Raw genomic sequence first — 26,114 nt, 5'->3', positions numbered from 1 at the left:
ATAATATTGGGCATTAATTTTCCAAATATAAAAAGATACATCAAATCACATATCCAAAAAAGTGAATAAATAAACCACAAGAAGAAACAGAGAAAACTACAACTAGGAAGATCATAACCAAACCTCAGAGAATGAAGCACAAAGAATAAATTGTAAAATCAGCCAGAAAAAAAAGAAATATTATCTTTCATAAATCAACAAGAAAGGGAACTGATTTCTCAACAGAAACTTTGTCTCAGCAGAAGATAAAGAAATACTATTTTTCAAGTGATGAAAGAAAATAGAACAGTTAACAAAGAATTCTATATCCAGCAAAAATATCCTTCAAAAATGAAGATGAAATAAATATAGTCTCAGGAAAACAAAAGCTGAGATAATTTGTTTGCAAGTATACCTCCACCACAGGATACGCTTTATCTCAAATGGAAGCAGGTGAGTCTAAGAAGGAATAAAGAGTATATTTTACCACAGAAGTGGTAATTATATGACTAAATATAAAATACCATTCATTGTTCCAAGCAAAATTAAATACAATGCCTTATGTTTTATAAACACACAAAATTAAAATATATAACAATTGCACAAAAAGTGGGCACAAGAAATAATGTTATTCCACTGTCATTATTTTTTAGTGTTGTTTAATATGCTGTAGAAATACTAATTTGTTTTCTTTAATAATAAAAATATGTATTGTTTCTAATACATTTTCAATTTCTAAGAAAAGCAGTGGGAGATAGTAATAAAAGATATAACAAAAAACTAGTAGAAGAGTGGCGCCTGGGTGGCTCAGTCGCTTGAGTGTCCAACTCTTGATTTTGGCTCAGGTCATAATCTCACCCTTGTGAGACGGAGCCAGGCATGGGGCTTCATGCTCAGCAGGGAGTCTGCTTGAGAGTCTCTCTCTCCCTGCCCCGCCCCCTGCTTGCATTTTGTCTCTCTCTCTCTCTCAAATAAATAAATAAATCTTAAAAAAAAACTAGAAGAGAGAAAAATGAAATAAATGAAATTTACAAAATAGCTAATATAAAGAATCACAAGGAAAGAAGAATAAAGGAGAAAGTGACAAACAAAACAAAGAGCAATAATGGTAGATTTAAACCCAACTATGTTAGGTTATCTAAATGATCTAAACATTCCAATTAAAACACAACTATTGTCAGACAGGATTTTTAAAAAAGACGACTCAAACTGTTTTAAAAACATGCACACATTTAATGTAATAAATTATATATGAAGCTGACACACCCAGAGTCATGCCCTATTCTAAGCACGTGCAATATACAAATCTAACACCGATGACATTGCTAATGTGATTGCTTACTTTTGTGCTTTTCTCACCCATAAGTCAGGAGATATGTTCTCTTGTCGCACATTGCAGAGATTCATTAAATACAATTTGTATTTCCTCCTTTGGTTTTTCTCTATAACAATGTTGGCAGATTCTGTTTTCCCTACATGCAAAGGAGTGATTTTTCTCCATCATCTAGTCCTTGCCACATTTTGCACAAGTAAGTTAATATTCCACGAGCAGGCTTTGTCAATGTTAGCTCTCAGTGTTAGTCTGGAATCCCAAAGTGAAAGAAACAAATCAGGCATCTGAGATTTCAGCTATGAGTGAACAGTTACAAAATCAAATGTGGGTCTTGGCCCAGAAGCCAAACTGGAGGAATAGACAATGTCGAATAGGATGGTATCTGTAGGCCACTGAAACGAGAAGAACTCCTGAAATGACCAGAGCTTTGTCCCTATAGACGCACTTCTGTTTCTTTTAAAAGCAAAAATTCCAAATTTGATACCAGCGACTTAAACTTAGTTCTCTAGGGCAGTGTCATTGCCTCATTTGGTCCTCACAGAAATCCTTCCATCATTTCCTTGTTTGTTGTGTGGAAACGGGCTGTGAGACATGGAGTAACTTGCTCAGATTCACACATTTACATATGGAAAACTTGGAATTGTTACCTAAATTATTAAACTCATTCCGTTAAAGCATGGACGACAGAGAAAATCAGACAAATGCGCTCAGAATATGTAATCTGATGTTTTCACGTATAGTACACTAGAAATAACAAGTGTCAGAAAAAAACAAAACAAAACAAAGTTGGGTTCAATAGTAACTGTGCCACCTGCTGATTGTGTGATTTGGCCATTATATTTGACCATTTCTGAGCCTACATTTTATTGTTGTGAGAAAATTCATGCATGCTTCTTTATATTACTATGGAGTTCTGATGAGGTAAATTTAAGAGGTATTTAATGGAATAACCATCATGGCTAGTTTTCAAACTATGGTAGCTTTTATTATGAAAAAACAAGATCAATTATACTTAAAACAAAAGTACAGTCTAGTTCTTCTGTGTACATTTTTCAGTTTACGACCTGAAATTAATTTATAGGTATTAAGATATTAATCTCCATATACAATAGTGTTGACTAATGTTACATTTCCTTTTGAGGTGTGTTTATATTAATTCTTAATCTATTTTTGCTTGTTATTCTGCTGTATAAAGTTAGCCGCACTTTACAGATAATGAGGTGATTACAGACAGCTCTTTCTCTTAGAAAAAAAAATTTGAGATCTTATATATTAACCAAGTGGTTAATTTAAAATTTTTATAGCACCCTTTATGAGCCCTACTATATGCCAGCAGGTAATAATATGTGTGCTGGTAATGTCACAATGCGTAAATAAGGAAAGAGCTTAGCCTCTAAGGAACTTAATAGTCTGATGGAAGGGGATGGACCTGTCAACAACAAATACAAAATCAGAAAGAAATGTATGTCCATTAGTGATACCTGAAGAGGAGTGGTAAATTGTTACCCTTGCACAAGGGACACCTTCACTGAAAGAAGGACACCTTCAGAAAGGGAAATTAAAAAAAAAAAAAATACAGAGAACAGAAAGATTTTCTGGCAGAAGGAACAATGAGAATTATGCAAAACAAACAAAATGTGGTATATTGAAGGAAGTATGAAAAATTCCATTTACCTTGAGCACTGCATATTGGGATTGGAAGCACTGGAACCTGAAGTCTTAGGAGGTCCCTAGACATCACATGCTTAGACCTTCTGAACATAAACAAGGGCTGAATTTGTAACCCAATTCTCAGATCAACTCCCAAGACTGTGATTGTTATCTGATCGATCTGCTCATTGGAATCACCAGGGGAGCTACTGAAATTGCCAGGGTTTGAGCTTTACCCTAGAAAAACTGAATCAGAATCTCATGATGAGGAGCCTACACTCACATGATTCTCACGTGTGACCAGGGCCAAGAACCACTGATCTATTTCCTCCAACCAGGGTTAGATGCTAATAGACAGTAGGTTTAAATCAAAAGTCTGTCCTGTTTGTTAGTTTAAAAAGAAAATGTCTCAAAGTCATTTTCACTCTGCAGGGTTGTAAACTATTCCTTTGGTTTCTTAAAAGAAGAAACTCAGACTTTCTACTTTGGTATTTCAGTGCTTCTAGCAAAGTACTATGTATGTGAGGGTATTCTTTAAAGATTTGCTTATTTACGAAGATGATGTTAAAATCATTGTTAAGAGCTTTCAATCTTTTCTTGGCTCTTGGCTATACACTTAAGATATATACATATCTTTTTGTAATATATTAATTACAATTTTTGTACAATTTATACAACTTATATTACAATCACATTATAATTATAATGTGTCGTATTTACATTGTAAAACACACAATATAGCAATTTGCAATGATGAAATAAATAACAATATTTTAAAATAAAAAATTTAATTTAAAATAAAATGAAAAAATAAAGGACTAATAATGTAAAATAGATTTTTATCATTAAAAAGACTTGAGAAAAAAACAGAAGGATTATCGTTAGCTGGAAGCTTTGCAAGACATTTATATTAAGGCATGGATGGAAGTCTCCTTATGAGACACCTATTAGAAACTGTTGTTTACTAAATCAAAACATGACACACACCAAGAAATAAGTATCAGCTTATTTATTGGGGAAATCAAAATTCTACAACTCCTGCTATTTGCATGGGCAGATTATTACAAAGCCCCTTGACTTAATTAAGAGTCAATGTTTTTTTAGGGTTTAAATTGTAAATATCAGGCTTTTCAATATCAGAGTTTTTCAATTTATTTTTCTTGTGAAATTTTGTGGAGCAAATGCTATTATTTTTTGTTCTTCCATTCATTAATAAACTAAACCCTAAATATAGAATCTATATGACTGTGAAAACTGAATACAGATATGTAATTTCTCTCCTTCCTAACAACAACAACAACAACAGTGAAAACCCAAAGCAAACAAGCAAAAGGAACCAAAAGATATTCCAAGGAGGAAACAGCAGACAAGGAGGAGACAGTAAATAAATTTTAGAAGCTTGAAAGTAGATGAAGTATTTTACCAAGAAAAACAAATCCCAAATTTTCAATTGTAAAAGCTGATACAAACTTTACAAAAAGAAAATGTCCATAAATATTAAATAGAATAGCATGTTTAGCAGCCTCTGACACAATGTTTATCAATAGATTTATAGAAGTGTCCACAATATATTAATAGAAAAGCAAGATGAAGAGAAGTTAATAAAATATGCTGTTTATTTTTAATAAAAACACTACGGGTAACATAAACAATATAGATAGTAGAGCAATAGATAGGCAAGCAGATAGAGATAAAGACATAGATACAGAGATACAAAGATAGATACATGAAGATAATAGATTTTTAAATACGATTATATGAAGTATGAAAAATTATACAAGAATCTGTTGATGTCAGTACCTACATCGAAAGAAGGGGTAGGTAGTAAAAGTAAAAAGGAACATGGATGACCATAAAAAAGAGGAAAAAAAAAAAAAAAAAACAGTGTTAAAACAAAAACGTTAACAAATCCATAATAAAAATAATACACAGGATATGATCCCATTTATTTAAAATTAATTGTGTCTGTGATTTAAGTTTCATGTTAAATGACAGCAACAGAAATTTTCTTTGTGTGTTATCAAGTGATTTTATTTTCTGACTTTTAGGATGAACATAGTGTTTATGTACAAGTTTATAACAAAATATTTTAATTAAAAATAAAATAAATGACTGTTTTTATTAAATTTAAATTTTGTTTGAAACTTACATAAAGCACACAACATACCATTTACTGTCTAACTACTCTTTGCTTGCCCATGTGCTAAAAAGATGCAAAGATGAATAAAACTCTAGGGTTTTTACAAATATAGCTTTCTTTAATGTAGGTGTCAGTGTAATTTTTGTTATAACATGTTCTTTTTAGAACACTTATCTGACTAACATAATCTGAACAATCATTTGTAAGTATTTCCAGAGATTTACCCAAGAGCCAGAAAAAAAAAGCTTTAAAATATGTTTAATACTTATAAATCATTCATAAATTGGCATGTTTTTCTAACCTAGTTCCTTACTAGAATTTTATGCTAAATCTAGGTACATGTTTCTTATATGTCATATTTAAAAAATCTCTTTGGCAAAGATAAACGTTTTCTTTTTATTATTATTATTATTATTATTATTATTATTATTATTATTTTCGAGAGGGAGATGTGGGAGGGGCAGAGGGAGAGGGAGAGACAGAATCCCAAGCAGGCTCCACACCCAGTGCAGAGCCCGACATGGGGCTCGATCCCACAATCCCAAGATCATGACCCAAGCCGAAATCAAGAGTTGGTCACCCAACTGACTGAGCCACCCAGGCGCCCCAAAGATAAACATTTTAGATAGAATTCTATATTGTATAGAAACTTTGAGGATGAGATACTTCTCTAGGGGATAAACGATATTCCCCCTAACTTTGCTCATTAGTGCCTGAGCTGTGATGCACTGTGTGGCCAGAAGGCAATTGAAGGAGGCTGTACGGTAAGTATAGTGCTTAAAAGGATGGGCATTAAACTTAAATAGAATTGGTTTCTACTCTAGGTTCTATCAGCTGCCTAGCTAAGTGGATTTTGATGAATAACTTCATTAGCTATCAGCTTCCTTCATGATATCAAGAAAAAAAACAAAATCTATCTTGCAGAGTTGTTTGAAGACCTTTATAAAATGACTGCAGTTAATGCAAGTATACAATAAATCATAGCAGTTGCTATTGTTAAAATTAGTGGTATTATCATGACTAGTGATAGCAGGAGCTAATATAATAATGGGCACAGAAGTATTCATGTAATAAGTATAACTATAAGCAGAATTTTTAAAAGATGGTGGAGGACTTGTATCAGCCATCCATGTCCTGCATGGTTTATAAATATCCAAGGACAGACTTCAAGGATTCTGTGAAGTTCCTAAACTTTCATCTTCTGTATAAAGCCTGGAATGTGTCAAGGCTTTCTGAACTATGAAGAAAAAACAAAGAGCAACTAAGACAGTAACTCTGACTCCAAAATTCTACTCCAGCAGCATTATTTGGTGTATGGCTCTCTCTATGACCCCAGAATCCCTGGTCCATATTTCATTGCCACAGACATAATATAAAACTCCCTTTATCTTTTTTTTCAGCATTCTCTAAAAAAAATGTTACTCTCTGGAGGCAGTGTGTATGTAGTCATGGAGTGAGAACTGAACAACAGAGTATGCAATGGAGTAGTTTTGATAATGGCCCATGGGATCAAACATGAGTGAGCAGAGACATGAGAACCTCAGAGGAATAACAAACATTAAAAATGACGTGGGCTGGGGTCGATGGATGAGAGGTCCTTAAAGGGAGGTAGAATTGCTGGCATCAAGGTAACAGAGAGAGGGGCGCCTGGGTGGCTCAGTCGTTAAGCGTCTGCCTTCGGCTCAGGTCATGATCCCGGGGTCTTGGGATCGAGCCCTGCATCAGGCTCCCTGCTCGGAGGGAAGCCTACTCCTCCCTCTCCCACTCCCCCTGCTTGTGTTCCTGCTGTCGCTATCTCTCTCTGTGTCAAATAAATAAATAAAATCTTAAAAAAAAAAAAAAAAAAAGATTAAAAAAAAAAAAGGTAACAGAGAGAGTGACTTGGAAGTAGGAGTCAGAATAGCAAAATTGGGATTTTTAAAAAAATATATTCATGCCATTTTTTGATGGTTACAAGTCTAGGTATTAAGTTATAGTTTAGGAGCAAACACCAGTAGTAACATGTACATAGGTGCAAGGTAAGGTTTATCCAAGAAAAACAATCTTACAGGGAAAAAAAATCAATATAATATTGCTATGGTCTGAGTGTTTGTGTTTCTCCATAATTCATAGGTTGAAATTCTAAAGCCTAAGATGATGCTGTTAAGAGGTGGGGCCTTTGGGCAGTGATTAGGTAATCAAGGTAGAGCCCTAATGAATAAGATTACTGCCCTTATAAACAGAACACAGAGTAATCCCTCACCCCTTCCCATGAGGACATAGCAAAAAGATATAAAGCAAGCTCTCTCCAGACACCAAATCTACTAGCACCTTCATCTTAAATTTCCAGCCTCCAGAACTGTGAGAAATAAATTTATGTTATTTATACACCATCTAGTCAATAGTATTTTCTATAGCAACCCAAAAAGACAGACAAATCTTTTTATTGCCTCTGCTTTCCCCATTTCACAGAGAGGGTTGTTTGGTCTGGGAACCCTAGGTAATTATCCAAAAGAGAATTCTTGTCCTAGGAGGGGCCTGTGGGCGCCAGATCCTTTGATCTTTTGTTTTAGACTTCTAGGTCCTATGGACTTCTAAGTCCTATGTGCGTATCTACACAAGTAAGCATTTTAATGTAATTAAGATCATATAGTTATATATCATGCTTTTTTACACACCATGAATATTTACCATTTCAAAGTCCCCAAACTATGAGTATTTTGATAACCAAGAATACACTACACCAATACCAACTGAAAGAAAAAAAAAAATACAATCCTGCCTTTCTTGCCGAATTTCGTTTTACTGAGTCAGCATGTTGCTATTCTACCTTGAGGCACAGAATGGAGAAGAGCTATCAGGGTTATCCAGAAAGGGGAATAAAAAAAGTTTTTTTGTTTTTTTTTTTCTCTCTTCTAGATAGGGTATGACCATGAGATTACAGCTTAAGGGGAGAGGAGGAAATGATCATTGTAAATGAAAAATCAAGGGAAGAGGAGTAAAGTGTTGTGTAAATCATATAAGTGATTGCTAAATTTAAGAATGATGAGAGTAGTGGTTAAAAACCAAAACAACAACAACAATAATAACATATTAATGAAGAAGGAGGAGGAGGAAGTAAGGTGGGGGGAGGAGAAGGAGAAGGCATTGGGGAAGAGGAAGAGGGAAAAGGAGGAGGAGGGGAAGGAAAAGGAGAAGAAGGGGAAGAAGAAGTAGAAGAAAAAGTAGAAGGAGAAAATAAGCCAAATACTATACTCAGCTTCAATGAATGAGAAATAATCATCTCATTTTTAAATGATTTCAGCAAGGAGAGTTAGGCATGATAATATCTATGGCAAGCATGGGTGAAAGAGTGAAGAAAAATGGTCTCGTAATGACAAGCAGGGAGATCATTCATTCACACTCTAGGTCCTGTTGTACATGGGCTATGGAATTAATATTATCTTTCATGTGAGAAATATGAAATGGAAAAGAACCTTCAGACAACAGCCATCTTTGAGGTAGAGCTGGGAATTGGAAGGAATGTTCAAAGAAAAGGCTGAGAATACAAAAAAAAATTTCTGATGTTAAACAGATTCCCCAGTGGGCATAACTGGTCTGAGGAATTCTGATAAGTTGTGGGGAGATCTCAGAGCACATAATGACAAGAATCATGGTAATTGGAAATGATTGGGGCATGCTGTAAGTAGCAATGGAGCAAGGACTGGATTAATATTGATGATTTGTTAGGGAAAAGGGGGGAATAATTTCTAACTTTTGCTCCATTCTTGATTATAGTTTAATCTTCACATTGTAGTAGCAAATTCTTGGTTTCAAGGTCTGGTGGTGGTTATTCATAATAGTGGCATGCAGAAGTCATTATATAAAGATGTGAGCTGGGAAGGGATGAGCAATTCTTATCAAGAGCAGATGTTGGTTTTAAATTCCAGGATGGTCCTATGAGTGGTGTCATAGCACAGGGAACTTCTCACAGTTGTCCCAGTGCAAAACCATGTCTTTATGGTCCTCTCTGAACACTGCAGGGCCAATTGTATGCTTAGCAACTCACTTGAGTATAAAGTTTATTTTATTCATTAATTCATCCTTTTTATTTTCCATTTCAGTGAAGATAAAGTAGCATTGTGACTACTTTACTTTTTAAATATTTCTCAACAATCTGTCAAGTTGTTAAAATACAAAAAGAAAACAATTGGAGTTGTTTACGTGGCAGGGTAAATAGGTCTGGTACCAATTCTAATGTGGAACCAAGGAGGTTCACCACACCAACATGTAATTCCTGGGACACCAGTTGGTTTTCCTATAATTTAACTTAATTCTGACATTACCTATCTGAAGTTTGCATCATATTCCACAGGTTAAGGGTTCAGTTCCAGGAGACTGCCTCCCTCCTCCGCTACTCCTTTCAGATGCCAGTTACAAGTTCAGGTTGTTACGTTTACCTCTGACCAAGTGATTATAAATCAGAGGTTCCCACAGGCCCTGCCTTAGGTTCAATTAATTTGCTAGAGGGGCTCAGAGAACTTGGACAAACATTTTACTTACTAGATCACCAGTTTATTATAAAAGGATATAACTCAGAAATAGCCACATGGAAGAGATGCATAAAGCCAGAACCCATGACCTGTCCAAAGGTGCCACTCTTCCAAATCTCCACGGGTTCCCTAATCCAGAAGCTCTCTGAACCCTGTCCTTTTGGGAGGCTTCTTTACATAGGCATGATTGATTAAATCATTGCTCATTGGCAACTGATTCAACCTCCACCCCTTCTCCTCTCCCCAGAAATCAGGGGTGTAAGACTAAAAGTTCTAACCTTCTAATCACATGATTGGTTCTCCTGGCAACCAGCCCCCATCCTTGGTGGTATTCAGAAAGTCACCCCATTAACATAACAAAAGACAATTTTATGCTCTCATCACTTAGGAAATTTCAAAGGTTTTAGGAGTTCAGTGCCAGAAATCTGGATGAAGACTAAATATTTATTTTTTATCATGACTCACAAGGATGAGCAGTTGTTTTGAACAGTATTAAGTAGATGGAGTTCTCAAGTCTGGAGATGCATTCTTAAAGAAAAAGAAAGGAGAAAAATTCAAAGACATGTGTTTTGTTTTGTTTTGATATGGTATTACATTTGTTGCTGGGTGAACTGGGAAGATCCACGGCCTTGAGTCCTCAACCCAACTCATCCCCAGGATGTCCACCAGAGAGTCTTGCTCTCACCATGAGAAAGAATTCAGGGACAGACACAACACAGTGGATGAGCAACACAGGCAGGAAAGTTTATTAAAGCAAAAGTACACTCTCTAGATGGGAGAGCAGTGAGCTTGAGAGAGAGAGGGAGACAGAGACATAGAGAGAGCTGCACACCTGGGGTTCAGATTTTTAGGTTTCTTTTATAAACAGCTGTTAACAAGGGGTGGGATATTCATTGCTTGAGGCCGGGATTCCTTGGAAGGAGGGTTTCGTACTTTTTCTTCCTTATTTGGTCAGGGGTTTCCAGTCTTGGCATCTTGGGCCTGTCCGGTTTGATCCCACATCTTGTGGCCTTGTTTTGGAGTGCTGCCAGGACAGGCCTCTGATTTTCCCCATAGCTGGTCATGACTTGCTCTTTGCTCTTTAACTGCCTACCTAACATATGTACAGTACCAAATGATTAAGAAAATTAATTCATGCTAAAATAATCTTGGAAAGAATAATTCGAATAATATTTTAAATTTATTGTTAATGATTTTGATGTCTGAATGCATCAGAAGAGAAAATATACTCCTACTACTGTAAATAATAAGGATGATTAATATTTTTGTGTAAGCCTATTGGCTAAATATTTGTAAACATTATTCTAAGAATTAAAACCTATTTCATGTAATATAGAATTCTACTTATATATGAAAACCTATAAGTAGGTATACATAAGATATAAAAGAATTTTCAAAAATTCCAAGGTTTAGGCCCTCTGTTTTCAAATGCTCCATAATCACTGTGACAGAGAAGGGAAGCAGAGAAAATTCCTGACAGAGTAACCATTTTTTACATGGTAACACTCTCCCCACTCTTTTTCTAGGAGTAGCAAAAGTAACTTTAAATCAGGTAATAGAATGCTTTGTTGGATTGTAGATTTCACACAAAAAAGTTTTTTCCTACAGTTGGGTTTCAGTGGGAAATGAAATGTATTCAGCTTTAGGGATTTAAAGCTTTTATTTGTGAATATTTACCTTAAACTATGATAAAATATTTTGTTTGGTTTCTTTTCCCACTTTACATATAATACTTTATCTCAGCATTAACAAAGAGACTTCTATAATATACACTTTTATTTAAAGGATTAAGTAGGCCTGGAAGAGATGAGTATAAAAGAGTGTGTGAATTTTATATTAAATATCTTTGCCTCAAGAAAACACTCTTAGCCTCCGTAAAGAATTCACTAAGCTGTTCTTAACCACTTGGATCCATCTAGCCCTGGACAATATGCATAAAGCTTTATCTCTGCTTTCTGTTCCTTCATTTGTATATGAGCAAAACGAAGACCCTTTTTTTGTCCATTTCTTACACTTCAAATTCACAATTATTTAAAAACCACATACTCCAAGTTCAATTACCATATATTAGTAGTGCCATGTTTTATTTGGGGATTTGTAAAACTGTATTTTCGAAGTATTTGTTTTCCCTTTTAAGAAATGAATTTCCATACTGCACATGCTGCAAATAGGCATTTCTATTATCTATACTTCATGGATAAATGTCACCATTGGTGGGGGGGGGCAGGTGGCAATTTTATTTTTATTTTCTATTGTCAGTTTTCCTTTGAAGCATCAAATTGGCACTTAAGCTATTTACTTACTGTGACTTAACGAGCCGTTATAAAATGAGCCATAGTCCCACTGTGCATTTCATACAACTATTACTTGAACTTCTTTTCAGAAGGATTTATCTACTAATCAATATCCTTCTTATTGTGCCATTTCCAGAAGTACTAAAAAGACTTCTCTTCTGAAACAGGGTTTGACTCTCTCATGTTTTACTCTCTCTCTAATAGTTGTACCGTGTACAACAGCGAATCTAACAGGTGGACCGTGTAGTTCCTGTGAAGTGGCTATGGTCACAATTATTTTTGGACATTTCTGGGGAAGGTGAAAATCCCTCAATTGCATTATCAAATAAAAAGCAGAGTTGCAGACATTTGAAATTACACTTGAAATCATTCTCTTTCTTAAAAAGCACTTGTTAAGACATCAGTTATTAGATATTTTAAATTACTGTTTTTGAAAGATTAGTTTACAAACTCAGAGACACAGATAAAAATTGATTATTATCAATGATAAATGTGATTTGCATTCTTTCTCTTCATTTTCTTAAACTCGGAATTTTGGTATTGAATTGAAAGAGGTAGTCGTGAATTCTGCAGGGACTATACCCCAAATTTCTTTTGAGAGCCAGCATTCTCCATGTGATGTAATATTTTCTACAGATGATTTACAGGTTACGGACATGCTGTGACCTCTCTCCCAATTGCAAACGGATTAAGCAGAGCTGATTAACCGAGACTAAAACACTGGGTTATTTTCTCCTGTGGGGGTCTTTGACAAAGCCCTCCTCTCGGAACCTTCCCACTTCATTCGCTTGCAAATCACTGTGCCTGAAGAGGTCTTACTCCCCTAGCCCCAACTCTCGAGCCCTGCAGCGCCATCAGCGGCAGGATCTTCCTACGTGAGGGACGTCTCTTATTAATCAGAAACGCTGAATGGAAACCAATCAGAAAGAGAGTTTCTTTGGCTTCAGCTTCCTGCCTGTCTGAGTTAAAAGTGATGCTCGAAGAGGGAGGCACGCTGACATGCATGAAGCTTCAGCTGTGAAGATACTATAAAAAGAGAAGAGTAGGAATGAGACAGAAGCAACACCGGAATTGTCAGTGCTGAGCAGGGCTCAACTCAGTTCCGCTACTAAACAAGGTAAATGCTATTTACTTTACCTGACAATATAAGCTATTCAGTTTTTGCTTTCTTATAACGAAGTAGTACAAATACTGCTTTTCTCCTGGTGGCTTCGTTTTGCACTCTCTCTCTCTTTCCCTCAACATTTGTTTTGAAGCAGGTAAGAATACATTTTGTAGTATTTGAATAAGATATGAAGATGCTCAGTGAGAAAACTTGCGATGCTTCCTTCATATTTTACTTTTACAAAACTGATACCTATCAAAGCTCTTTTCATAGTGCTTAAATTTGCATATGGAGTATTATTATAAAAATAAAAATAAACTTCGCATTGTGATAGTTGATTTTGGGGGGTCTTGAATTACTCACATATTAATGTATTTATGGATGCTATTATTACATTAATTCAAATGGACTCCTGGTTTTCTCATAACTTTTGTTTATAAAATTTGAGTCAGAACTGTCAAAAATAAAGGCATCTTTATTCATAATTTAATAAGAAGTGGTTTCTTTATTTTCCATATTAAAATAAGACAATATATAAATAGTACAAAGAACACATGTACAGATGGACATAGGCTGTCAGGATTAAGGTCATCACTATACCTAGCAAAGATTTCTTCACATATTTGTGGTTCTTACTCAAGTCAACATCCTGAATGTGTGCCTCTGTTGGCTATAATTGGTCTCCATTATCACAGGCAAATGTATCTTAATGTAGTAAAGACTGGATGAAAACCACAGGGGGGAGAGCTTCAAAGGCAAAACTGGCATTTTTTTTTTTTGAAATGATACAGAAAATGCAATGATTTCATGGAGCAGTGTTTTATTTTTCTTTGCATACTCAATATAACCATTCACATCAATTAAAATTTTAAGCACACTAGTCTCAAAAAAGGCATGATGAATTTTAACTATAAGATTGCAGTATTCTATAGTTTTTACATTTAGATACTGTTAACAGCTTGAATTCTCAGAATCTACTTTGAATACCAAAGGTGCACTAAAAGAAAAGTAATCACCTGTAGTAGCTAAGTTCACATTTATTTGTATGATCAACTTTTGATGAGAATGTAGTGGACTACAGATTTGAGGAGAAACTGGAGATCTTTTCTGATTTGTTGTCATTTAATATTTTGTTATAGATCTATGAGATTACTAATATAGATTTTTTTCACAAGGTTTTGTAATCTATGTAGCACGAAAAAAAAATGAATGATTTTATGAGAGCAAAAAGTGGTAACTTTGTGTGACAGGAGGAAATCTTCATTTGGCTCTTGATCTGTGGAATAAGAAGAGTTACCCATCTTCAGCCATAGGTGACTAAGAATGAATTTGATCATTCGATGCTCTTAACTTGAAAAGAAATGTGTTTAAAATCTACTGCATTCAATGGAGGCTAAATCCTATTTTCAGATTCAGACACTGCTTCATTGCCTAGGCAATGCTATGAGTACCTAATGAATCTGGTTAAGCCAGGTTTGAATGGTAGATCTTCTAAAAGATCAAGAAAATGAAGTAACATGCTATTTCAGCACATAACAGCAAAGAACTTAAACATAACATGAATAGCATATGTTTGTGGTCTTGTCCTCAAACATATTATGAATTCAACTGAAGTTTTCTCAAAGAAAGAGTACAAAATAATTATATGCCCTTAGTAGATGTATACTGAGATGCTAAAATACTGTTGTCTCTGTATTTGTTTGTTTTGAAAAAATGAGAAAATGTAAGGTAAACTGCATGGTATGAGCAAATCTACTTCTGGAAATAATGAATAGAAAAATGCCTTGGAGGAAGCAGATAGTCTCAATTTAAAAGTAATTCACTAACTTTAAGTCAGATTTGGTAAGACTGATAAAGCAAGTCGTATAAGAATATTTTTTGGGATGAAAAATATGATTTTTCCCTTTATTACACTGGGTGATAGCTTTTAAAACAATTTTGAAATGGTCTGCATAATTACTTACCATTATTGTATTCATGGCATATGTGAAGTAAGAATGTCTTATTCCATTGCCTGTGTTGCAAGATCACAGTATTAAAGTTGGCTTTGAAATCATGTTTTTAAATATTGTGTTGCTTGACTTGATAAATTGTATGTTGGATTAGAAGCCCTTCTGAATGTCATCTTCCATGAAAAGATTTCACTTGGTATTTTCCTGCGACCCCTGTATATACAAAGTTTAGCCAGTAGAGTGTCCCCTCTATGGTGCATTCACCAAATGGGATTTAAAAAACAATAACTGGAGATTTTTTTTCCCACTGGTTTACCTCTCTTTAGACAGTAGTAGTGATTTGAAGCAGATACGCATTTTCTATAATATTTGCACAATGTATAGGTATAGTTAATCCGAATGCTTTGGACAATGCTTGAAATTATATAACATAAAATACATGAGTAATATGGCAATATACTGTATGCAAGAAAGTATAAATTTAGGTGTAAGTTAATTTAAAGAATACATGTGAATGTGTCATGAATAAACATTGGCTGTAATTTGTTCTCTGTGAAAGTGAACAGCCTAGATGGATAATTACTTAGCATTAATACAGATGTTTCAATGTAATGGATCATTAATTTGCTATATTCTTTAAGACAAATTTTGTTCCCTCAAATGAAAATTTAAATCTAAAGTATAAATAAATCTAACATTTGGAAAAACAGAGTGTGATACTTTATAAAATGTCCAATGTGGTATTTTAAATATTTATACTTATGACTTCAAGGATATATATATATATATATATATATATACACACACACACCCCATTATATTTATATTACCATATTATATATAATATCAAATCAATAGTAATATTAACTGTAGAGTAAGTTTGGTTTATTGTGAGGTATTTTATTATAAAAAGTCTAGCTAAGTTCTTGGGCATTTTACTTCTTAAATTATCTACTTAATTAAAATTATTTTTATTTTTTTAATTTTTATTTAAGCTTTCTTAAGAAAGAAGACAGCATGTGAAATAGGACCAAAAAGACATTGGTTTTAATTAGCTTTGTCCTTACCTGATGCTAATTGATAATCATTTTTCATTGTAGAACGTAAGATATGTTTCCTAAGATAAAGCAATTTTGTTCACTGTATCTTGCATATTTGTTTTGAGAAATGAGTTGTGTCTTAAAATATATCCCAAAAAAGTCTCTTAATACCCATGACATTATCTTATTTAGGTTTTTAAATAAAATTCTAAAACTTTAGAAAAGGGATTTTAACCACCTTCAACTCTGATGTTACATGAGAAAATGGAGGTTTAGAAAGATAAGGTTATATATCCAAAGTTGTCAAATTGTATATGAAAAATTGGCAACATTAAGTGAAAATATATAATGTTAAATCATGAAAATCATATTAGGTATACACACAAATACACACACACACACACACACACACACAGCATTTAGCTGAAAACAATGTCTCCTGGATTGTTTTAAACATTCTGGAAAAGTTTTTTCTCTTATGACTCACTTCGAATTCCTCAACCTGGAACCACCATTATCCTTATCATTAAAATATAGTAGGAAATGCAGAGTGAGGAGAGCATCTTTATACACTTATACATTTCCATAGCAGTCCTAATATGTTAATGCACTTATCCCTAAATTTAGCACTAGTAAGAGATAGTCTTATAGCCACATTAAGAACGCAAAGTGCCTGAATAAAAGCACGATCTCTGGAACCTAACCAAGACATTTTATATTAGCACTACCAAGAAACACCTCCCAAAACATAAAAGTCATGATAATGGATCTTATTGCTTAGGAAGGGAAAATGGAAACCTCATAAAGTATTGTTTTTGTTGCTGTGAGGTGTATATGTGCATATGTGTAGGAGAGACAGAGACACAGAGACAGAGACACAGAGAGGGAGACACACACACACACACACAGAGGGAAAGAGAGAGAGATTTATTTTTAAGAGGAAAGGTGGGGAAAAGGAGAAGACCTGAATATTTTCTTAAGTGACATTTAGGGTTTTTCCTTTTGTTCCTTTTCTGTGCTTTTGCATTACTTTGCCAAATTATAAATCTATTGCAGGAGAAATGAGTGCTCTTGTGTTCTCTATTTCTCTTCAAGAACAAGATAAGTCTTGGTCTTTTGAATTAATCAATGAAATACCAGAGTGTATGATTGTTTCAGAAGTATGAATTAAAAAGCCTGCTTTTTGTATCACTTTTTGAGATTAGCCTTATCGTTGTGAAGAGCATGGATGATTTCATAGTATTTTTTCCTCTAAGCACTTATTCAACTTATAATGCAAACAGAAGTGACTAATAGTTATTATTTGATTTTTGAGTTTAGAGATGAATGTGTTCCTAAATGTATTTAAGAAATAGATATACCTGACAGAATTTATATTAGAATATGCTAAGCTTACTATACTTTATTACTAATTAAGTATCCAATGCATAATGAACTTTTTCCCATAGTTTCTGAAACCCAATCTTAGGAAGGTCATAACAAGAAACAATATTCACAGGAAACCAGTATAACAAGGGAGATGACAACACATATAACAATGTGTAGTCTAAGCAAATAAACACCAATAATCACTTCCTGGGACAAAAGACGTCATGTGAAATATTCCACTCATAAAACTGGGACAATCGAACCTGAAAGTTTTCAAAGGTAGTTTTCCTCCAGACAATCAAGTAACTTCTTCATCATCTGTTTTTTGCTTTTTTTTTTTTTTTTTCTACTAAAGCAGGTTACTGTAATAATTTAATGTAGTTGCCAGGAATATTTTTAAAAAATATTCACTTCTATGTGTTGTAAACACTTCAAAATGCAAAGAATGTATCATGAATTCAAGAAATTCAAATCCCTTTTTCACTGTAATGGTAATTAAGTCACAGATCAAACATCTGAGGAAACTTATAGGTCGAATTACAAAGTAACATCTATGCATCTGTATCTTCCTATCTTTATATATATACACACACACACACACACACACACACACACACACACACACACACACATCTCTATGTGTGTTCGCATTCATAATTCTGTGTGCCTGTATCTGTAGGTATCTCCATGTACATGTGTGTTTATGTGTGTGTAGATTCAAAAATATATGGAAAATAGAAAGGAAAAACAATGATTTCAATGTATAAATCAATTATAGTTTTAAATTTTTTAAATGGTATAACATTATATACTAAAAAGCTCTTTTGTCAGGCAATTATAGATATGATATTATGAAGTAGTAAAATAGCAATTATATATCTTTTTAATTTTGGAAAAAGTTAAACTCAATTGTGTTATGGCTGATTTTGATAAGTAGGGAGTATTAGACTTTCATTTTTTAAAACTGTAACCAGAAATAATTGTTCTCCATTTAATGTCCACAACTCTCAAAGACCTCATAAAATATAATCTCTTTACCCACTCTTATGATGGGAGGAAAAGTATTATATAAAGTAGGAATTATAATGCTATCTCAAATCATATTGGTAAAAGTGTGATTATTATTACTATCAGAAAATAAAATCCTTATTATTTTTCATTTATTATATATAATACAAAGAAAGAACAGTTACATGGTGGAATTTTAAAGTATTTACTTGGCCATTTTCCCTAGCTGAGGATTAGATAACTAGGCATTTTAGAATTATTATGTTATTGGGTAAATTATTTGCTTAATGCTTTATAATAATTGCTTTATATTAAAATGTGATACTAAGATTAAATATCATTTCCTTTAATAAGATATACACAATATTTAATACAAAAGTCGAGGATAAATGTTTGTATTATGGTCACTCCTTATAGATTAATGTTATAACCTATTAGCACATTATAAATCAACTATGTATGCATGTACTGAGCAGGCGTTAGATTAGGTTTAACTATTAGAAGAGAGATAACATTTTTCCTTCTCCCCAAAATCTTGCCAGTTTATCTCGATAATGTGATATTTTACATAGATTCAATTCTGTTATGTTTTTTAACATAAGGTTCAGATTTGTATTTCTGACAATACTTACTCTTCCAAAGATTAAATAATTAATGCACTATTATAATAATATGTGCGGTTATGTATGCAAATCATATTTGTCTGACTTTTATGTTTAGCTTAGAATTGAGATCTCTGGTACAATCATTAACAAAGAAGAATGTTATTATCATACCTGCAATAAATTTGCTTTTCCTTATGATTAAAATTAATTTTGGTCACTTTAAAACAACTAGTTCTATTAAAATACAAACAGTGAATATTAATAACAAACATCCTTTTTTAATACTGCAGTGTTATTTTACACATTAAAATGAACAGTTTTAACAGTACTGTCTGTATCTATATATTTCTCTCTATATATCTACAAAGATATATAGATATGTATGATGTATCTCAGCTTCACTACTTTGGACTTTAAGCCCATGTTAAATTTCATTTTCAATAACTAAATATGGAATGCTATTTAAATAGGAAGAATTTCCAACTTTGGAAATATTTTGTGACTTTAGAAAATTAAGAGAATTGTTCTGATAGAATTAAAAAAAATAAGTATATATCAGGAAACTGCTTGAGGCTATAATTACTTATGCCCATAGATGAATATTGAAACGGATGGAGACCAAATGATGGAATGGAGACTAGGAAGTGGGGGGATTCCATTGCGGAGTCAGTGGTAGAGTCACACGATTTGAATTTACTAACGATGCCTCATGGATGTCTGACATGTCCCCAGACCTATGCTACTTTTAGGCTTGCTGCTTGACAAATGAAGCATTGCCTTTGGGATCATGACAATGCTTTATTTAAACATGAGCATGGAGATTCTTCTCCATTATACCCAAGACTGAACTGTGCTTTAAATGCATTCAGGGAGAAACAAAATGTTACTTCAGAATAAAACTGTCACTGGTATATGTCTTGCATTTATTTCATTCACCATATTTATAAGATGTACTCTTCTAAAATTACAAGAAAATGTAGGTAAACATGTAGGTAAAAAAGGAAAAGAATGTGACGAAATTCTACCTGGAGTGAAAATTTATCCAGATTACGGGTTTGGACAAACATATCCCTAACTATTTATAAACAATATTTTGTTCTATAAAATATGGATTTGAAAGCATATTTTAGAAAATAAGTAACTTTAAGTTATAAAATTCTATACCTATTCAATACAACAGCTTTCTACTAATAAGAGATGTCTTATAAGCTGTATCTGTCTTGTTAAAGTTGCAGTGGTAGATGATTTTTCTAGATGTAAGTACTTGATGTTTTTTATTATTTTTTATCCCTTGCATTTTGGTTTCCATCATCTATAACTCATATGATAACTGCTCTTCAAATATCTCCTTTATGAGAAAAATTTAAAGTATTAACTAATCAATCTGCTACAAGTATATTTTCAACCAATTTAGTATTTGGAAAGTAAGCATATGTTAAGATTACAGAAGGGATTTTTGCTATTTAGGATGTGATTAAAAAGTTCTAAACATATATACTAATAAAATATATCAAATTGATATACTAATAAGTATAAAACTATACATGTATATATGATACACCAATTAAGTTACTCTTTCTAATATGCCTGGTGATATGTTTTATGTTCAAAGTGTAACATGTATTTTCTCCTTTAATTATAGTATGTGGGGAAAGATATTACTCATACCCATCTTCTTTTATCCTTTCTCTTATGCTTTAATTTTAAATCATTTGGTGGCTAACACAGACTTCACTTAAGTTGTGCATTGTCCACTGCCTTCTACCAAATTAAGTACAAATTTATGGTGATTCACAGAAAGCAGATTGGTTTTTTCCATGCAATGAACTGTGATGATTTATTTCCCTTGCTGTTTTTAACTAATGTGTGCTTTCTTACCTTCACTGCAACTTTAGCTTTGCTGCTACTTCCATTTCCACATTTACTGCTTTGCTTCTTACCCGTTATCATTATTCCCCACCCCGACTCCTCCTCCACTTCAAAGACAGAATATATTTAACTACAAGTGCCTATCTTCCTTAACTTGGCTTGCATTGTGGGGAGATGATTCAGTGAACTGTGACAGAAAAGTAGCTTTTCCAACATGAGAAACTCCTTAGATGTGGAGCTAATAAAAATTGGTCAATATGTTCTTGGATGATTTTGGAAACTCTTCTCCATTCTACCTCTCTCCTACTTTCACTTTCTAAAAGCCTGGAAGTGGGTCTTATAAGGAGTCAAGTATTACCAAGGTCACAATACATTAACAGATGAGTAGAACAAGGAGAATTACTGCTACTGAGAAGAGGGTTTGACTGTAAGTCCAGGAATATAGCCCTGCATAAGGATTTTGGGGAATTAAGAAAAATTGGGGCTTGAAAACCTAAGGCTATCCTAACATACTGAAGTTTCATAAGGTATGTGTGTGAGGAGACAAATTGGCAAATTGTTTTGATATTGACTGCTTGGCCTCAGAAGTCCCAAAATTGATGCATACAGATTTTTCATATTAAGAAGCTGATCTTTATCCCATTCCCATGTAGTAGAAATGACAGTCCATCTTACAGTTTGCAGGTGTAGGTGGAAGCAATGCATCTCATAACATTAGTACAACAATGTAGTATCCTAAATATGTACAGTCCATTCAGAATCCCAAAGGCACCCTTTGTTCTCATCTTTTAAACTCACCATCAGGAAAAAAGTCCTTCAGATTATTTGCAATAATTAATTCATCCACTGGGTGATTATTTCATTTTCTTACCTTTGAATTTACTCATTACTGAGTACCTGCTCAGTCCCCTCCCTCTGTGCTGTGATGAAACGTCTGCTGGGGAGACTCTCATGGAAGCCACTGTTGTTAGAGATTCTCTTCTCGCCATACGTGACAAAATTTATCTGCTTGTAACTTCACTTTTTATTTTGTCTTAGCCTTGCCTATATAGTTTGGAATCTTTAATCCACCCCTATCTAATAGCATTAAACTCATTCAAAAAAAAAAGTCTCTGTCAATCCTGTGCTTGCTCTTCAAGTATAAATGTCCCTCATTACTTCAATTTTAAAATAAGTAACATTTTACAGACTGCTCTACCATTCCAGTTACCCTGTGTGAAATGAACTCTTGTTTGATATTGTCCCTAAAATTGAAATAAAAAATCCTAATGTGAAATAGGGAGCACACAATAACTGGGACCAATGTCCCTTTTAAAAACTTCTTTTCAAATTAATCTAAGACCAGGTTTTTATCCCTCCTCACTGCTTCCATTATACATACATAGAAAAAAAATTCTTTATGATTTGTAATTATTTCTTATGTTTCCAAATTCTGAGAGATATAACCCTTGTCACATCTTACATTGGTCTCTTTCTGTCTAGTCCTTGGGGCACTTTTCCTGTAAGAACCTTAATATCTCTTTGCTGTATTATTATAATAACTTTTAATTGCTCACTTAGCCAACAATTTCTTTAACAACCAATATCTTCCACAAAGTATAATTTTGTAAATTAAGAATATGCTCAAGTAACCCTCTCTCCTGTTACCCCCAGCCCATACCACATCACATCTAGAAATAAATCAATACTCCTCAGCCTTGAATCCAAGTTCTTCAGCAGCTGGTTTATCTTATATTTTAATTTTTTCTGCTAAATTTAGAGTCTTAAAAATACGGCCACAGCCTTAAGGAGCCCAAAGTTTAGGTTTCAAATGATTCAAACTATCCTGAATCTTTATAGAAATACTGTATTTATGATTTAATGTGAGTTCCCTGGAAAAAAGTCCAAAGCATTCATGATATTCATGGAATTTTCATCACCCCAAAAAAGATATGGACTGTTTAAGTCCATAATTAAAATACCAATATTTAACAATACCACTTTATTGGAATAAGAGTAAAAATGCAGTAGGCTTGTGATGTCAATAGACATATAGCTTCTTCCCAGCTCCATTTATTTGTTCTGTTTTGTTGGTAGGTTATCTTCATTTCTGGGTGCAAATTGTCTCATATATAAAATGCAATAAACAAAAAGTTTAGATAGGTAATATTTTCTGGTTGGAAAGGGCAAGCAGAGTCCTGGGGTCAGACATCCAAAGTATATGAGTTTGAGAAAATCTTTTAATGCCTTGGAGCTATAGGAGCTTCATGTGTTAAATTAAGGTATTAGCAGTATTTACATTATAATGTATTATGAGGAAACATGATTGTTCCTAGAGTAACTTCTGTTATTACTATTATATTATTAAGAATGTTATTGCTCAGGTTCACTATATTCAGGTAAAGATTATTGGGACTCTCCATATAGAAAAGCACAAGAGACTTAGCTTAATTTGATGACTAATTTCTTTGTTCTTGAAATTAGGTAAGTCTAGAAGTCAGTTACAACATTATGAATATACATATCCATATATGTCATATGCATGTTATGTTAAGTTGACATAACATGCAATGAAATATTTTGTGTAAATTTATACATGTTCAAATTAATATAGAATATTTACTATCATAAATAGAATACTAGAAGGTTTATTGCTTGAAGTTGGAATGAGTATATTACACTTGGATCTTGGAGACATGAGTGAGTTATAAAAGTCTTTTAAATATAAGTAACATTTGGGAAATTTTCAATGGTAATAAAATTTCATAGTGTCTCCTTTCATCACATAATTTTTTCATCACATATTTTAATGCCAGGTATTTAACTTTCCTTTTTCTAACATTTTTATGGTTTCTCCCTTTTATTCATTGAATTATATTATGAGTATAAAGTGAATGACATTCTTGACCTTAAAATGAATAGAGTTTATAAAGGTGGTTTATTTGTATAAAAATTTTACTTTGGTTTAAAAAAAAAAAGTTTAAACAAAAATAGTGGTAGTGATTACATGCTTGTGAATAACATTCATTAGTATTTTTTTAATTTTTTTTTTAAGATTTTATTTATTTGCGAGAGAGAGAATGAGAGACAGAGAGCATGAGAGTGAGGAGGGTCAGAGGGAGAAGCAGACTCCCTGCTGAGCAGGGAGCCTGATGTGGGACTCGATCCCGGGACTCCAGGATCATGACCTGAACCGAAGGCAGTTGCTCAACCATCTGAGCCACCCAGGCACCCAACATTCATTAGTATTAACTTGAAAGTTATTTTTGTGGCAAGTGTTAACAATTTGATAGTTTATCCATAATCTGTGTAAAACAGTTAATGTTATTTATGAAACATAGAAACCATTTTAAGTTATATTATTTAGTAAATTTGTTCTATAATCAGGTATGGATACCAAATACTTATTCAACCTTTACTATCATGCAGCATTTTCTGGGTGCTGAAGTTACAGCAGTAAACATGATACAAAGAGATTCTAATCACAAGAACGTACTCTCTAGAGGAGTGATACAAATAATAAATAAGATAAATATGGTATTGATAAAGGCAGTGTGATGGAGAGTTACTGAAGGGGTAGGTGGAACAGGGTGTATGAGACAAGTTTTTTTGAGAAAGTGAAATTTGAATTGATTTTGAATGGAGAGAAGGAAATACTATGAGAAACATTATTTTAGGTAGAAAAAATAGCAGACTCAAAAGCCTGGAATGTTAACAAAGTTTGCTAATTTTATAATATAATCTGAATTACAACTTTAATTTTAATATATAGACATTACATTGTTATATTAAGCTTATTTAGATACTTATAAACTTAGTAATAAGAATGTGAACTGAATATATTCCAGTTTTCATAGTAATGTTGTTTTAACAATAACCTTCATTCTTTTCTTTTTGCTTCATTAAATACTTAGTTCCAATATAATATATATTTATTTTTTATGTATACAAAGTTAGACTTTCATTAAATGTTACTATTTATATAGTAGTAGGAATTTCAGACAGCTACAGTAGAATATTTAAATATTAACTATAAGTGTTCAAATTATTAAGTTCTCTAGTTTCTCCTATCATAAGTAGAAGACTCAAGCTGAGGCAGGGAAGACTATCTAATTGTGAGGAAAACTAATATGCCTGTATACATCTTTGTATATTTCTATATTATTACCTATAGTGATAAGGGACAGTTAGTCTTACAACTCTTTCCTTCGCCCCCCCCCCAAAAAAAAGAAACCCATAATAGGACTGATTCTCCTTTATCCTGAATTTTGAGGGAGATTCTATTCTTTTTGAAGGCACTAGAAATAGCAGAATTTGTCCTAGAATTTTCTCAAATGTCTTTAAATGTGAATTCCTTCCTATCTGTGTGATTTTAGCTTAGACATGATTTTCATACTTCTAATATAGTTTCCAAAAGAAAGAATCTAATTATGTGACTGAAATTTTTCTCTACTTCTGAAGATCTGCTCCCTGTGGGTTCTGTTTTCCATCACTTTGTCTGTTAGGTCATGCCTACCTTTATTTCCTGGCGCTTTTCTGGCTTCTCTTTCTTTTTTACTGATTTCCTCTCTTCAATGATCTCCAGTTAAATTTTCTGAGATAACTATATTAAACTGACTTTTATTTCTTTGTACCAGAACCCTAGACAGCTTTTTGGTTAGTTTTCAGTATCTTCCTAACCATATCTAAATTAGATGACCCCTTCATCTTCTCTTGGGTCCTGGATATACAATCTATCTACTGAAAAAGTGGCCTTAACCTCACAAAGACTGGTTGGACACCCATCTTTAAAAGGACCCGTGGGGGCGCCTGGGTGACACAGTCAGTTAAGAGTTCGGCTTTTGGTTTCTGCTCAGGTCATGATCGCAGGGTCAGGGGATCAGCCCCAGGATGGGCTGCGCTCAGCACGGAGTCCACCTAAAACTCTCCCTCTCTCTCTGCCCTCCCCCTCCCCTCTCTCTCTCAAATAAATAAATCTTTAAAAAATAAATAAATAAAAGGACTGTGGACATGGTATTCAATGTATATCATTTGCACAAAGTAAATAATTATAATGACAACATTCTCTCCCCAAATAATGTGTAGATAACATGCTTCTCATCCTACATAATGTGTTCATTTGGCTAAAATGTATTTTATAGTTGTAAAATAAAAATGGAAATATGGCAATTTGGAGTTTTAAGATTATATCATGAAAATTTGTTGGTCATTTTCAAAGAGGAAACACAACAGTGTGTTATGGGTGAATCATGTTTTGCTCAATTATTCCTTTAGTTAAGTT

At 33.4% G+C, this 26,114-nt stretch overlaps 1 protein-coding gene across 1 annotated transcript in view; it reads left to right on the top strand.

Annotated features, from left to right (window-relative positions):
• Nucleotides 1-12,809: 12,809 nt before the first annotated feature.
• CDH9 (cadherin 9) overlaps nucleotides 12,810-26,114 on the top strand; it is a 131,088-nt gene continuing 117,783 nt past the window's right edge. The window contains exon 1 of the mRNA XM_078066592.1: nucleotides 12,810-13,024. The gene's annotated coding sequence lies outside the window, so the exon portion shown is untranslated. The remainder of the gene's footprint in view (nucleotides 13,025-26,114) is intronic.

This window comes from Halichoerus grypus, chromosome 2, assembly GCF_964656455.1.
Source record: "Halichoerus grypus chromosome 2, mHalGry1.hap1.1, whole genome shotgun sequence".
Lineage (NCBI taxonomy): Eukaryota > Metazoa > Chordata > Mammalia > Carnivora > Phocidae > Halichoerus > Halichoerus grypus.
This window is presented reverse-complemented; position numbering and strand designations above follow the sequence as displayed.